This window comes from Lissotriton vulgaris, chromosome 5 (genome assembly GCF_964263255.1).
Source record: "Lissotriton vulgaris chromosome 5, aLisVul1.2, whole genome shotgun sequence".
Classification (NCBI taxonomy): domain Eukaryota; kingdom Metazoa; phylum Chordata; class Amphibia; order Caudata; family Salamandridae; genus Lissotriton; species Lissotriton vulgaris.
The window spans coordinates 622,972,992-622,987,776 of NC_141693.1; the positions used below are offsets into that span (position 1 = coordinate 622,972,992).

General features: G+C 43.5%; 1 protein-coding gene across 1 annotated transcript in view; it reads left to right on the forward strand.

Moving 5' to 3' along the window:
- The window catches only part of LRIT1 (leucine rich repeat, Ig-like and transmembrane domains 1), a 129,173-nt gene that overhangs the window by 22,438 nt on the left and 91,950 nt on the right, over nucleotides 1–14,785 (forward strand). The gene's annotated exons all lie outside the window — the stretch shown is intronic.

Consider the following 14,785-nt stretch of genomic DNA (forward strand, 5'->3'; position numbering starts at 1 on the left):
GCCCTGTGAAGGATAACATTGCTGCTCAGAATGTTTGTAATCTCTCTGTCGAACATTGGGGCATCTGTTCTAAACAGAAAAAAGTATGTCCAACAAACAGTAACTTTAACTGACCAAAAATAGACACGGCAAACACTTTCTATGCAGAGTTGAATTTGCATATGTGGGTAGCAGGCTGGCTTTGGTTTTTTCTACACGTTTGCTTTGTTATAGACTGCTTTTTGCATTGAGTGTAAGGAGGTTTAAGGCCAGTTCAATTAACAATGATCTGGAATGGAGAAATTGAGAGCTGCATATGTATGAATGAAGAATGGCAAGGAGGGCCTTCGTAAATCAGCTCCTATATATTTATATGGTAGATGGAAAGCAACAGCCAATGACAAAGCAGTAGTCGTAGACATATAATATCGGGGCATGCCATTGGTTTAAAGCGAGAGAGAAAAAATAATAGGGTAAACACTGCAACCTTAGGGACCTAGGTGATCTTCGATGTATCAATATTTAATCTCTGTGGGATCCCAATGATGTCTCACAAAAAGCTTTTTTGAGGTCATTAATGCCGATACGGAATCATACATGAGAAGAGACACAGGAAGGCCAAATATGAAGTAATTCACTCAAATATCAATCATGAAGAAATTCTCCTATATGTTAAAGAAAAGAGAATTGACAGTGCTCTGGTGGATGTTTGATCAATGTTGCATGCAGTGTAAAATAACAATAAAAAACAGACTGATGACTGCCTATATCTAATGTTCAGTCTGCATGAGACCAAGAGTATGTTTAGAGAGGTTTGTTCAATTAGGGCAATCTCAAGGCAGAAGACAGTATTGTATAAGCAGTCTAAAAGAGGCAAAGTTGATGTTTCGAGTCTAGGATGTGAGAAATGTGCTTATTTGGTTTCGTGTAATTATGCAAAATTATGCAAAAATGTAATAAATTATGTGAAATTATGAAAAAGACAAATCTGTCACATAGAACTATATTTTAGGGCAAAGTGCTCACCCGCATCCAATTAGGAAATGAGAAGGCCTTTCATTAACAAAAATGCTTAAAAACCAGGACAGGGACATTTTGCAAATTTACGTTGTTCTAATGAACCAGTGCTAACATTTTGCTGAGAACATGGTGCAATGGGGTAGTTTTAGAAATTTTGAGTAACAATTGTAATGTGAAATTTGTCAGATTACTCTGGCATAAAATTAATCTCAGCTGGACATAGTCTCAACCTTTTAGACAAAACTTGAATAGTGTCTTCTTCAGAGCAAACCGCCTATAATATTATGGTATCGCACCTTTACTATAGGGTGGTAGTTGATGAGAAAAAATTAAATTTTCAACAAATGATAATATTTATCCTAATAAGAAAGTCAGTATGGGCCACCAGTAGCCTAAACTTAAAGGCTGTGGGAAATAAATCCAAACATCCGCAAAACCAAAAATGCTCCAGAGCAATTATCAGTGTTAGCAGTCGCCAACTGGTAAGGTCAAATATATATGCAATGTGGTATGATGAATTTCATTATTCCTACAATACTGCTACAAAGGGTGACATATCCCCCACGTGAAGAGATATGTTTAATCCATGAGCTTGCAGAGGTTCACTGACTGATTTCTACTTCTAGCTTGTACAAAGCAGAGGACATTTGCTTTCGTAACACTAAGAACAATCACACCATGTTCGCTTCACTTGCTAATATTTAAAAAGGATCTGCTGAGGCAGCATTACTCAGTGATCAGTGGTAGAATTACTTACTAAGATAAACATAGAAAAGAAAACATAGATACATGGATCTACACCAAAACTGTAACAGACACAGTCTACTGCTTAATTTCTTATGTTAAACCTCTGCAAAATAGAGACCACGCTTGTCTATTAACCAGACTGGAGAAAGGTCCAATTTTCATCGAAGAAACAAATAAGTTGAAGAAGCCAGAAATCATGGGAATGAATCTTGCACAAATTAGTTCTTTAGGTTTCTTCTTATGTCGAACGAGTGGGCTCCTCCTTATGACAGCTATTGTAAACAACGTTTTACAATGAGACTGTCATTGGACCCCGTCCACAAAGGGCTCCATTCCTAATGGGGATAGGATATCAAGTGCTCCATAATGAACGACCTCCATTTTGTTCTCTTAGATTGCACCCCGTCCCTTCTTCCTTCATAGATAGGAGTTCATTTATTATTCTCAGGGAAAGGTTCAGATTTCTACTTAAATTATTACAAACTATGTTGTTAGGGATTGAGTGTACCGCCCTTACAATCATTCAGAGTAAAGAATTCAACACCTCTGTTAGCTCGGTCATCAGCATAATCAGTAATTATGGTTCAGGCAGTTGCGTCTCCTGGAGGGAGTGCTGCGGGGCGGGTTGGGGGAGGGGCAGGAGGGGGGTAGTAAACTCTGGCATATGGCAGAACAGAGGTAAGCACATAAATAAATAAATAAAACGAATTACAATTGGCACGCTGCATCGCCATTAGGTTCAGGAAGTCTCATTTGCAAAGGCTGGACCTAAAACAGCATGCAAGGCAAGTGGAATAAAATAAAATACACTTTGCAAACTGCAAGAATAAAATACATTGTGAAGGATTATGGGAACAAGATGTAACTAGGGCTCCTGGTTTAATGGTATTTTTTTGTACATTTCCCTCTGTATTTAGCATATTTATTTTATTCCTCACTTTATCTGCATTTAGCCATAATTATTTTGTGCTTAGAGTAAAAACAAAATTAGGCTGCAATGGGTATATTTCCGCATTTATCTAAACAACAAATGCTTACTTTTTTTTAATACCCAATGGGAGTTAGCCATTAACAGCACATTACAGTCCTATGAAAGGTTTTGCATTCTAGAACATCTTAAACATCTGTACCGCCGAAGTTATTTAAACTTCATTAGTAAATCCTTTTAATGTTTTTTCACTCCCCTTTCTGTCAATCTGCACAGCTCTTAATCTAAGCAGTCGTGACTGACAATAGGGATAGTTGCCCAAAACACAATTGCCCAGATGCATCAAGCATTTTTGGAGTCGCAAACGGTGCGATTCCTTAAAATCGGCCGATTGCGATTCCAAAAATGCTTTTTGAGATGCATCATTTGTTTTTGTAGAAAATCGCTAATTTTGCGATTTTCTAAAATGCGATTGCATTTAAGGATTCCTTAAATGCAATGCATCATTTTTAAAAAATTTGCGAATTTTCAAATTGCAAGTGCAAATTACCACGAGGTTGAACCTCGTGGTAATTTGCAAAATTGTTTAAAAATGCACAAAAATGCATTTTTTAAACTGTTAAGTTATAGACACACATGTCCTTAGGACATGTGTGTATGTAACTTATAGGTAAAAGTGCATTTCATGGGTGCAGGGGGGGGTCATTTGGACCCCCCTCTCCACCCTTGAAATGCTTTGTTGAATTGCGATTTCAAATTGCGAATTCGCAATTTCCCATTCATTCCTATGAGCATTTCAGCCCATAGGAATGAATGGGAATTGCGAATTCGCAATTTGAAAATCGCATTTTTTATGCGATTCGGTAAAAATTGCGATTTTTACCGAATCGCAAAAAAAATGCGAGAAAAATGATACATACCATTTTGCAATTCCTAATTTGCGATTCGGTAAATTTCGCAAATTAGGAATCGCAAAAAAAGTAGTTTGATGCATCTGGGCAAATATTTTCGGTATTTTTCCACATTTAAAATTAAAAGTAGACAGTATTTATCTGTAAAAATGGAAAACTGTGACCCTTAGGTGGAACTTAGAAAATATAACACCTTGCTAATATGCTTCCTTGACAAGTAACTCCATAACAAAATATTAGTGCCTCTTCTGGATAATTTACATGTGGCCCGGTAATCTCAATGGGATAAGTAACAGGAGTTTTTGTCCCGCTGAGATAACATGGTGAAGTTTCTGGGTTAAATACCATAAAAAGGAGGACTTACCTTACCTAAGGTTATTATTGCCATCGTGAATATTCATGGTTTTTAATGCCAATAGACTAGCATTTCAAAGTGCAGGCCACCGAAAAGAAAGAGTTCTTCTATCACTTCCCTTAAAACAATGTAAAATCATCTACTCAATTTTATGATGGCCTGCTCTTTGTTGGCATACTTTAGTATGGCTCGGAGAAGTTAATAGTTAGTTGTCCAGCAAGCAGGAATCATTACTGAGCACAATTTCAATATGTGCTATACAGAGAAACAGGAAACTGGCAGATAAAGTGACCAGATAAAGTGCAACTTTAAAAGTAAAATTCATTTTAAAGGCTCAAGTCCAAAATCTGGGCTATGGTCGCCATCCACATGTATATGGTTGAAACTGAAGACATCAAAAAGTCTTAAAAACCTCTAGGTTTTTCTTCATCACTAAGAAGTTGCAGAGGCAGATTTCCTATGACCCTACCCTTAGCTTTAGTAAATCACTATTGACTTTAAATCCAGGATACTGTGCACCTCTACAATCAAAAATAAGTATTAAGATATATACAACCAGGATGATTTAAAAAGTTCAAATGAAGTGAAAGAACGAAAAATTGGCAATCCACCCATTACAAAATCCATAGTTCTTCTGAAAATAACATACATTTTTTAACGTGTCAATGAAGGATGGCACCTTAAAAAGAGATAAGCAGATGAAGGACTGTGCAGCAATTCTATCTGAAATAGATGAAAAGTAAGGACCTTTATTTCTCACAGGCTATGCACATGTATAACGAAGAGAAGAAAGCATCTTCAGAATAGAGACATCTTGAGGGTTGTGGTGGTTAATAGGTAATGCAGGAACTGCCATTCGATAGCAATGGCAGGATCTAGGGGTGACACCAGCTGCAGTGGACTCCAAGAAAATATCCTGGCTCATGGCACAGTGTAAGTGCTGGTGAGATCAATTTCATAGGTCTGGAAAAGAGAAAGATGAGCCTCCTTTCCCTTACTTCCTTACTCACGTCACAAGAAGAAGCATCTGGGGGAGGTGCAAAGTGCTCATGTCATATAGTACCTCCTTAGATTCTTTCGACGAAAAAAGGGTGTTCTGCAATATACTGGTGAAGTATGCCCATGACTTTCAATCCCCCTCCTTCTAAAATTGGAAATCAATTTGGTTCTTCAGTGGAGGAGTTACTAAAGTAAGGAGAATGGTAGGCAATGTTTTAATTATATGAAGATGCGATAGAGACCCTTTGGTAAGAAGATAGTACGGATAATTTCTATACTCCGAAGACTACTAACAGGGAATGACTGACCGAAGCGGGCACCGGGCGTTTCCCCGATGGGGTGCCAGGGTGGGGCCGGTTTTGCCCGTGGGGGTCCATTTCTGTTACCGGGGGCCGGCAATAACAGGCCACCTGTAACAAAATCAGCCAAAATCGGCCCTTGCAAACAGCTCGCCTGCACCCCCACTCTCCCCCCAGGGTAGCCGGCCGAGCAGTTTGCCAGGGCCGGTTTCGGTTCCTAGTTTGGCGTTGACTTCTAATGCTGTTTCTGCCTACATGGAGCTGCATTTATTGAGCTATGGTGGTGCCTTCTTCAGTACATACCAATGAAAGAAATGAGTAGAAGCGAACTCACAAATTTGGCAAGACAGAAAAAATATAACCATGGCTGCTCTCTAACCACTGAACTCGACCATACACTTCTTCATATAAAATGAAATGTGATGAATGAAATACAGCTTGAAAATTTAGAGAAGTGATTTACTCACAACTCCTTGGGCCAGATTTACATAGAGTTCAGGTCAAGCAGCACAACAGATAAAGTTGCTGTCTTATGTTGCCTGAATGGGAGAGAGACCACAACTGTACTACAAAGCGGTGCTCTGCTCTATACCTGCGCTGGCTCATTTTTGGCAGCCATGTGCCAATGTGGGCACACTTGCGCTATAGTGCAAGGATGTCTGAATTATGGTCAGTATATTTTTTGTGCAGGTAGGGGTCCATTTCTCTACTAAAACTATGCTTTAAGGCATTTTATATCTTCATATGCGTGCTGTAGAATGAAGCACACATGCAAAGGGGAAAATGAGAAATTAAAACATTTCTCCTCATTATGACTTTGTCAGGGAGGCTCACCCCTATCGGAAATTCTTTATAGACTACGATTTGCATCAAAACCAAACTCATGGGTGGTTGCATGGGAACACCCAGGCACCACTCATGGAACTCACCCTTAATGCAAAGTAACACAGGAAAGCTCACTGAACTGTGTTGCATTACGTTAGGCTACAATCCAACGCAAGTCACCATTTGCATTGGATTGTAAATTTGAGTTTGTGTTGGTCTGCATTTAAAAAACAACACAAACCAGACACAAGTGTCTGTAAATCTGGGCCCATGCGTCCAAGCAGACAGACCCTGAATTTGATGGTGGACAGGTAGAACCGCTAAGAGGCTGGGTGAAGGCAAACAAAAACTTCAGGACCTACTTTCGGGATCAGCATGTAGGGTGCCACAGAAGAGACATTGACAGTGTAACTGACAATGGGACAGAGTTACTCATACTGCACTCAGTGTGCTTCTGAAAGTGTGGCCCTTGTTCTCTAGTTCTATGTTTAATGGTGCCAAGAACCCTTCTCTCGGAGAGGCCTGTAAATGTCCACTTGGCCATGCCTGCTACTCATAAGTGGTAGATACAGAAGTAATGGTCAGAGTCTATCGATTCATTATAACATCAAATGTGATACATACGTTCAATGTAGATCAAAAAAAATGTTACATCCGTAGTGTGCTTGTGTTTTTATTCATTATTTTAGCACATTTTAAGATAGGTACCCAATTCAAATCAATGAGTACCTAGTTTCATGAAAAATGGATTATTCAAACAGAAAATTGCATCGTTCAATTGCTTCATTGAATCATATAAATGCCTGAGGACACAGATCTAATGTAGATGCAATATTGTAGAACTTCATATAGAAAAAACACACAAATAATATCCATATAGTAACATTTCGACGCGCTCAAAGTGATGGAAAGAGGAAGCAGTTAGGTGGGATAGGTGTGATGGGAAGGGAGTGAGGACCGGGTAAAGGTTGTTGTGACCTTAAAGCAATCACAGTGATATAAAATACGCCCTTTACAGTCTATGTTATGATCTGTAGTTCCAATACACTCATTCACATAGGATCTGTACTACTCCATTGGTTAGTCGTATGTTTAGATACTAGGTATCTGCTGGTCTACGTTTCGACCCCCTGGTTAAAGGGTAGGTTTAGTCCTCATGGTGGGGTCTTCTTCAGGACAAAAGGAAACAGGAGCGCTTATTAAGTGGCCGGTTGGTGGCCATTATTGTAGGACCGTCGTAGGTTCCATTCACGGCTTGTCTAGCGAGGATGCAGTAATACGCCGAAGACCTTAACCCAACGCTTCTCGTGGGTTACGGGATCTCTACCCGCACCAACGCCGGACCCTCCGGGACCTTTGAATAACCTGAACCGCTAATGCTTGGATTGGAAAGCTCCATGTCCTAGTAAGTACCCCATGAGGATGTCCTGATAACTTAAACGTCTGCATGGTGCCAAAGGTACCTGACAGTAATATACACTCCTCTCTGATGAATGCAGGATCATCTCTTGAAAGAAAGGAACCTACGACGGTCCTACAATCACATACATATCTATGGCCGTGCAGGATCCGTGAACCCTCCCGACGACAAGCTGTATGCCAATTGGCTGTCAACACTCCAAACCAGGGAGTGTTGGCAGCCATCTTGTGCCTCGGTCCGAGGCACAAGAAGGGAGAGAAAAAAAACGCAAAAAACGCAAAAAGGGGGCAGGGTAGAAATACCCTGACCCCCTAGGCCTGCTTAGGGGGCCCCACAAAAATCGTCAAAATCCGGGTGGGCCAAATCCCGGGGCCAATGAAAGAATTGGGTGGGGGGTCCAAAGGGGCCCCCAGCACCGGGGACCACCACCCCCTAGGGCTCTATCAGAAAATATGCGGGGAGGCTCATAGCCCCCCAGCCCCGGGACCACCACCCCCAGGGGCTTTGAAAAGCAATGGGTGGGGGGGCTCAACGGTCCCCCCAAGAATAAAAAATAAAAAAATAACCTGTGTGGGGGGCTCGAGCCCCCCCCACATGCCCTGGGACAGCCACCTCCCTGGGGCTCGAATATTCAAAATAGGGGGCTCCATGACGGACCCCCAGCCCCGGGAACCACTACCTTCCCGGGGCTTTGGAAATGGTGGGAGGGGGGCCGCGCGGCCCCCCTCCTGGAGACCTTGATTGCCCTGGGTACCACCACCCCCCAGGGACGGCTCCTGCAGTGTCCCGGGGCGCCCTCCCCCGAGACACTGTAGTTTGCTATGGCAAGGCGGGAGACTCGGGGCTCGCGCCCTGCATAGCAAACTGCTTTGGTATTTGGAAGAGAGAGCAGGAAACCTGCTCTCTCTTCCAAATACCAAAGATGATTGCTTTTCACATGGGGAGCTGCATCTTTGCAGCTCCCCTTGTGGAAAAGCAATGCCGGCTCCCGCTGAACGCGGGGAGCCGGCGGGACCGTGGGGGGATTGGGGAGCGTCCGCGGTCCCCAAAGGAGAGGGCCAACCCCGGGGGATGGGATCCCCGGGGCTATTCGTGGCCTGGGAGGGGGGCCACGTGTCCCCCCTCCTCAAATATTCAAAATAAAATAAAATAATCAACAAAAAAAACACAAAAGGCCGGCCCAGGGGGATGGGGTCCCCGGGGACATAAATGGCATAAGGAGGGGAGCAAGGCAGCCCCCCTCCAAAAAGATAAACAATTAAAAAAATGGCCATGCCCCAGGGGTTGGGGTCCCCGGGGCAGATTATGGCCTTGGGAGGGGTTCCATGCGGCCCCCTTCCCAATTTTTTTATTTAAAAAAAAAATTGGGGGCAGGCCCTGGGGTCCCCAAGGCTAAGATTATTAGGAAAAGAAGGGGACCACACAGCCACCCTTCTTAAAAAAAAAAAGACTGTCATCGCGCCGAGGCCACGCCTCCTCCTGGGGAACAAATTCACCTTGAATACTGGGGGTCCTTGGGAGCCAACTAGCCCACCAGGAACCTCCAGTATGCGCCAGGGGGCTGCGTTGCAGAGAGGTGTTCTGAGGCGCTTAATGGAGGTAGCTGGTGGGTTAGTTGCACCCCAGGGACCCTCAGGATTCAAGGGGACTTAATCCCCTAACTTAAAACGCACCACGGGACGCGTTTGCACAGTGGTGAACGGAGGGGGAGGGGCATGAGGTGCCATGTGTGCAAACACGCCCTGTGGAGCGTTTTAAGTTGGGGAATTAATTCCTCTTCAATCCTGAAGTCCCCTGGGGGCCAATTAGCCCACCAGGTACCTCCAATAAGCGTAACAGAGCTGCGCTGCAGAGTGTTGTAAATGGGGTGTGACCTCGGAACACCTCTCCGCAATGTTGCTTTCTGGTGCATACTGGTGGGATAGTTGGCACCCAGAGACCCTCAGTATTGAGGAGGAATTAATTCACCAACTTAAAAATGGGCAACCTGGCGAGTTTGCAGACATGTCTCCTCAGGCCACGCCCCCTTCCTTTACCATTGTGCAAACACACCCTGTGGCGAGTTGTAAGTTGGTGAATTAATTCTCTTTCAATACTGAGAGTCCCTGATGGCCAACTAGACCAACAGGCATGTCCAATATGCCCCATGGAGCTGCGTTGCAGATAGGTGTTCAGAGGCCATGCCCCTTTTTATACCTCTCTGCAATGCAGCTCTGTGGCACTTACTGGAGGTACCTAGTGAGCTAGTTGGACCCTAGGGACCCTTAGTATTTAAGGGGACTTACTCTCTCAACTTAGAACGGCCACAGGGCATGTTTACACACTGGTGAAGGGAGGGGACGGCGCCTGAGGTGACGTGTGCAAACACACCCTTTGGCGTGTTTTAAGTTGGGAAAATAATTCCCTGTCAATCCAGAGGGACGCTGGGGGCCAACTAGCCCACCAGGTGCTTCTAGTAGGCGCCACTGCGCTACGTTGCAGAGAGGTGGTGCTGGCCGTGCCCCTCTGCAATGGCGCTTATTGGAGGTACATAGTGGGCCAATATGACCCTAGGGACCCTCAGGATTCAAGGGGACTTAATCTCCCAACTTAAATCAGCCACAGGGCGTGTTTACAAAGTGGGGAAGGGAGGAGACGGGGCCTGAGGTGACGTGTGCAAACACACCCTGTGGCACTTTTAAGTTAGGGAAATAATTCCCCTTCAACTTTGAGGGCCCCTGAGGGCCAACTAGCCCATCAGGTGCTTCCAGTAACTGCCACTGCGCTGCGTTGCAGAGAGGTGGTCCAGGCCCTGCCCCTTTTTACACCTCTGTGCAACACAGCTCTGTGGCGCTTACTGGAGGTACCTAGTGGGCTAGTTGGAATCCAGGGACCCTCAGCATTCAAGGGGACTTAATCCCCCAATTTAAAACGTGCCACAGGGCGTATTTGCACACATGTCACCTCAGGCCCTCCTCCCTACACCAGTGTGCAAACACGCCCGTGGCATGTTTTAAGAGGTAGTTTTCATCCCCCTGCCCTATTATATACTAGGGGCTTACAGAGGAGGTCATGCTAATCACAGGGGTAGCCCAACGCATAGTGTTCCCTAGTGTATGTACGTGTTTTAACTATTTTCTAAGTGTCTTTTAGCACAGCACTGGCTCTAGGAATAGTTGCCGCACCAATTTCTCGCTTGTCACTCAACTCAATGTATCTTTAATTTTTTCTTGGGAAAGTATTGTATGTGAGATTTAGCCTTTTAATAGTTTTTATTCTGTATGTCTATGTTGATTTTCAACATTTCTCGTTCACTTTGTTTTTCTTATTTGCTTGAAATTTACAGACATTGGCTGTCTTTGTCTTATCTGCTTTTAAAATGTGTTATAATGAACTTTGAATATACAATAAATAAACATTTTTACATTTGATTGATTGGCCAATACGTGAGGCTTCTGTTGGATGAGTGAGCAACGATAAGTTGATATATTGGTTTTGTGAGTTGAGTGACATGTGAGAAATTGGTGTGTGCAACTTAGAATTGCCAAAAGGATCTATTTTTTAGACATTGTGTCAAGTGGTGTCATGCCCCTTTGGCAGGGTAGGACTCCTATCGTTTATTTTGAAGTATAGGTCTAGTTAGTCAGAGTCCGTTACCATCAGTACCCATCTGAAAAAGTTGAGGGTACAAGATGATTTTGCAACAAGGCCTCTTTCTGCTCCTCTGTTTGTTCTTTCTGCATGTCTTCCTTCTTCCTGCACTTTTCTTCGTCTTTGAGGACTTCTGTTGCTTCTTTCTGCATTTGATTTTCTTCTTTCTGTGTGTTTTTTCTTCTTTCCTCACATAGCCTACTTCTGTAGGCATAGTTAGAAACTAGCTTTTAAAAAACCTTTGAAATTCACTTAGAAAACCATAGGTTTCAGGCATGTTATAGTTAGGAATTAGCATTTAAAAAACCTTAGAAATTCACTGATCAAACCATAGGTTAGTTGGACAATCTCACTCGTACAAAACCATTGAAATTCCCCCAAAATAGTTAGTTCAGCTAACTATAACTCGCGCGCCCATAATGCACGGCTGATGATGTCACATATTATATCACTCATGAGATGGTCAGTGACATCACTCATGACATCACTGATGACATCTCAAATAACATCACTAATGACATCACTGATGACATCATCCAGTGAATGTGTGTTTTTCTGAAAATTAAATATGCTTTATATATGTATATCTCAAGGTCGATGGAAGAATAAGTGGCTATATAGGTGTCTAAATGAATGATTTTTTTGTTGTAAAATTGATTGTATAACGAACTTATTAAGTATATCTTAATAAATACATGGGTTAGGGAGTATTGTTTAAATATGTAAATATCTGTATGAGTCTCTCATTTACGAGGGTGGGCATTTCTACAACTGCCTCTTGTTTTTTTATTTTTTGTTTGTAAAGGGTGTATTCTTTAACATCTTTGCTGCTTACATTATTCTCCTGCTGTGCTGGGGGAGGGAGGGGGGCGTGCACAGCGCTGGCATGCTCATGACGAGCTTGTCATGGCATACACCTCTCGGGTGCTCAAAACGAGCTGAGCTCGTCACAGGTGCATTGGCTCCCGTGGAACGCTCAGCACAGCCCGGGAATTCTCCCAGCACCTGAGCGTTCCACGGGCCATGACGATCCTCTACCAATGAAGCAATCTACTTAAGAGGCTACTCTGTACCATGCCGCGCCATACTTGCCACTATGAACCCGAGCAAAAGAACTGCAAATCACTGAAATGCCCTTTCTTGAAACGCACCTCCTCTAGATGTTCCCTCCTCCAGAACAAATATTTGAACTTCTCTAAAAGGGTCCAAAGCAATGCTTTATTTGTAAAAGAAGCGTGTGGGTGCCCAAACTTTGCTCAGATGAACACAGCCTGAGCAAATAAATATTGGTGAGCCACATACCCACGCTGGTAGCCTTAAACTGCCTCTTTATTCCACTACCAGAAACTCCCTGCCTTTTTGTCTCACTCGCGCAGGTTCCTGCTTTCGCTTTTTGTAATGGTTCTGCATCCTTTGGTTCTTACTTAGATCTGATCCGTATGTTTTCCCTCTTTTGCTCTTGGTAAATTTGTGATGCAGAAATTTTGTTCAGCACCTTTGTCCTGTGCATGGGAATGGTTATGGTGCAAAAGCACATACAATGGCTAAAAGCTCCAGGTCCAACCCAGCTTAAGTGAAAACATCCCCGGGTGGAGTCAGAAAGCCCACTGGGCACCAAGGAGCCATTTCTGCCCAAAGCAGAGTCAGCCAAAATAGTATTAAAAAACCTGCCCTTATGGACATGCTTTGATTCCCCCTCAGTTTTTCATTTTATAGTTTTTAGGCTGACGCTGCTTTGGGCAACCACACAAGTGAGGTATCATTTTTATCAGGAGATGAAGGGAAATGCTGAGTGGCACAACATGTGTGCCGATGCGGTGATCCTTCAACTTTCCCAGATAAACATGTAAGGAAAATGTGCCTTTTTAGCTAAATTTCAGGATTGCAGTAGATTCTGTGTAAGAAAACACAGGTGCCCCCATCTATCAAAAATCAACTTGCTTTGGCAAAGGAGGCTCCTGGTTTTAGTCCTAGGCTCGGCAGCCATCTAGGGAAACCTGTCAAACCCAGATATTTCTGAAAACCGGACATCTGTGTGAGTCCTTTGTGTTGTAGCTTGCATTGATCCCCTAACATTTTCTTACCCAGTGTCCCATGCAAACATCAAATTTAGCTAAAAACATTACATTTTCCTCACATTTCTATGTGGGAAAGTTGTGGGATTACCAGGCTGACACATGTTTCCTACCACCCAGCATTCCCCCAGGTCTCCTGATTAAAATGCTAACTCACTTGTGTGGATGGGCCACATATCTGCGTGAAACTTTTGTCACCCTGGTGATTTCACAACTTTCCCACACAGAAATGTAGGGAAAATTAGATTTTTTTAGCTATATTTGAGGTTTGCAGGGGATTCCATTGACTGGGGAAGAAGTGGAAAACTTATTACACACTGTAAAATCTGGCTCTCCACTCGATGTAATACCGGCCAAAATCTCCGCAAGTCTCGCTAAAGAACTGTCTGCTCCAATTTGCTCCATCTTGAACAGATCATTAAAGGAAGGTCTCCTACCATCAAAATGGAAAGTAGCACAAGTCATCCCATACCACAAAAATACCAAGACCTCTATGAAAGATCTCTCGAATTTGCGACCAGTATCCCTCTTACCACTGAGCAAAATCTTGGAAAAGCATATTAATAAACAACTGTCATCTCACGTTGAAGCGTCAGGTAGCTTGGATGTGTCATAATCAGGCTTTAGGCCCAAACATAGTATGGAGACAGCCCTGGTGGTTGTCACAGACAACATCAGGCTAACACTAGATAGAGGGCAATCCACTCTGTTGGTGCTGTTAGATCTCTCGGCGGCATTCAACACACTCAATCATAGGATTTTGCTGAGGAGACTAGAGGAATCTGAGATAAAAGGAGAGGCTCTGCTGTGGATGACTAGCTTCCTCTCGGATTGTTCCCAGACAGTCAACCTGGGACCTTATAGATCTAGGACTAAGAAGTTGACCAAGGGAGTAGAACAGGGCTCCTGTTTAAGCCCTACCCTATTTAATATCAATGTGGTTCCCCTGGCCGGTCTCCTGAGGACTTATGGGTTCACACCAATATCATATGCGGACGACACCCAGCTTACCTTTTACTTCGACTGATCCTCCAAGACGGCCCAGACTATCTTCTTTACCGGCATGCTAGAAATATCTCAGTGGATGTGTAACAACTATCTACAATTAAAATGCCAGGGAAGACAGAGATTCTGCTCTTCAGAGAGGCAGCACTTCTGTGGACACCGGTCTTGCCCGCCCCAAAGACATCAGTAAAAAATCTAGGGGTTCGAATCGAGCAGAGTCTGAACATGAAGGAGCAGGCTACCCATACACTGAGCACATGCTTTTATGTGCTGAGTCTGCTGAGACGAATATTCCCTTTTCTTCCATATCTTATTCAGACGCTAGTTTTGAGTCGACTCGACTACTGTAATGTTCTACTGGTTTCGGCTAACAAGGCCTCATTAGATCGCTTACAGGTTGTCCAAAATACAACAGCAAGGCTGGTACTGAATGCCCCCTACAGATCCCCGTAGATTCCGCTGCTGCAGCAACTGCATTGGATGCCGGTGTGCAAACGCATAAAATTCAAAGTTTGCTGCATCGTCCATAAGGCAGCGTTAAGCAATGGTCCAACATACCTCCCGGAGAAATTCTACCAATACACTCCCCTTA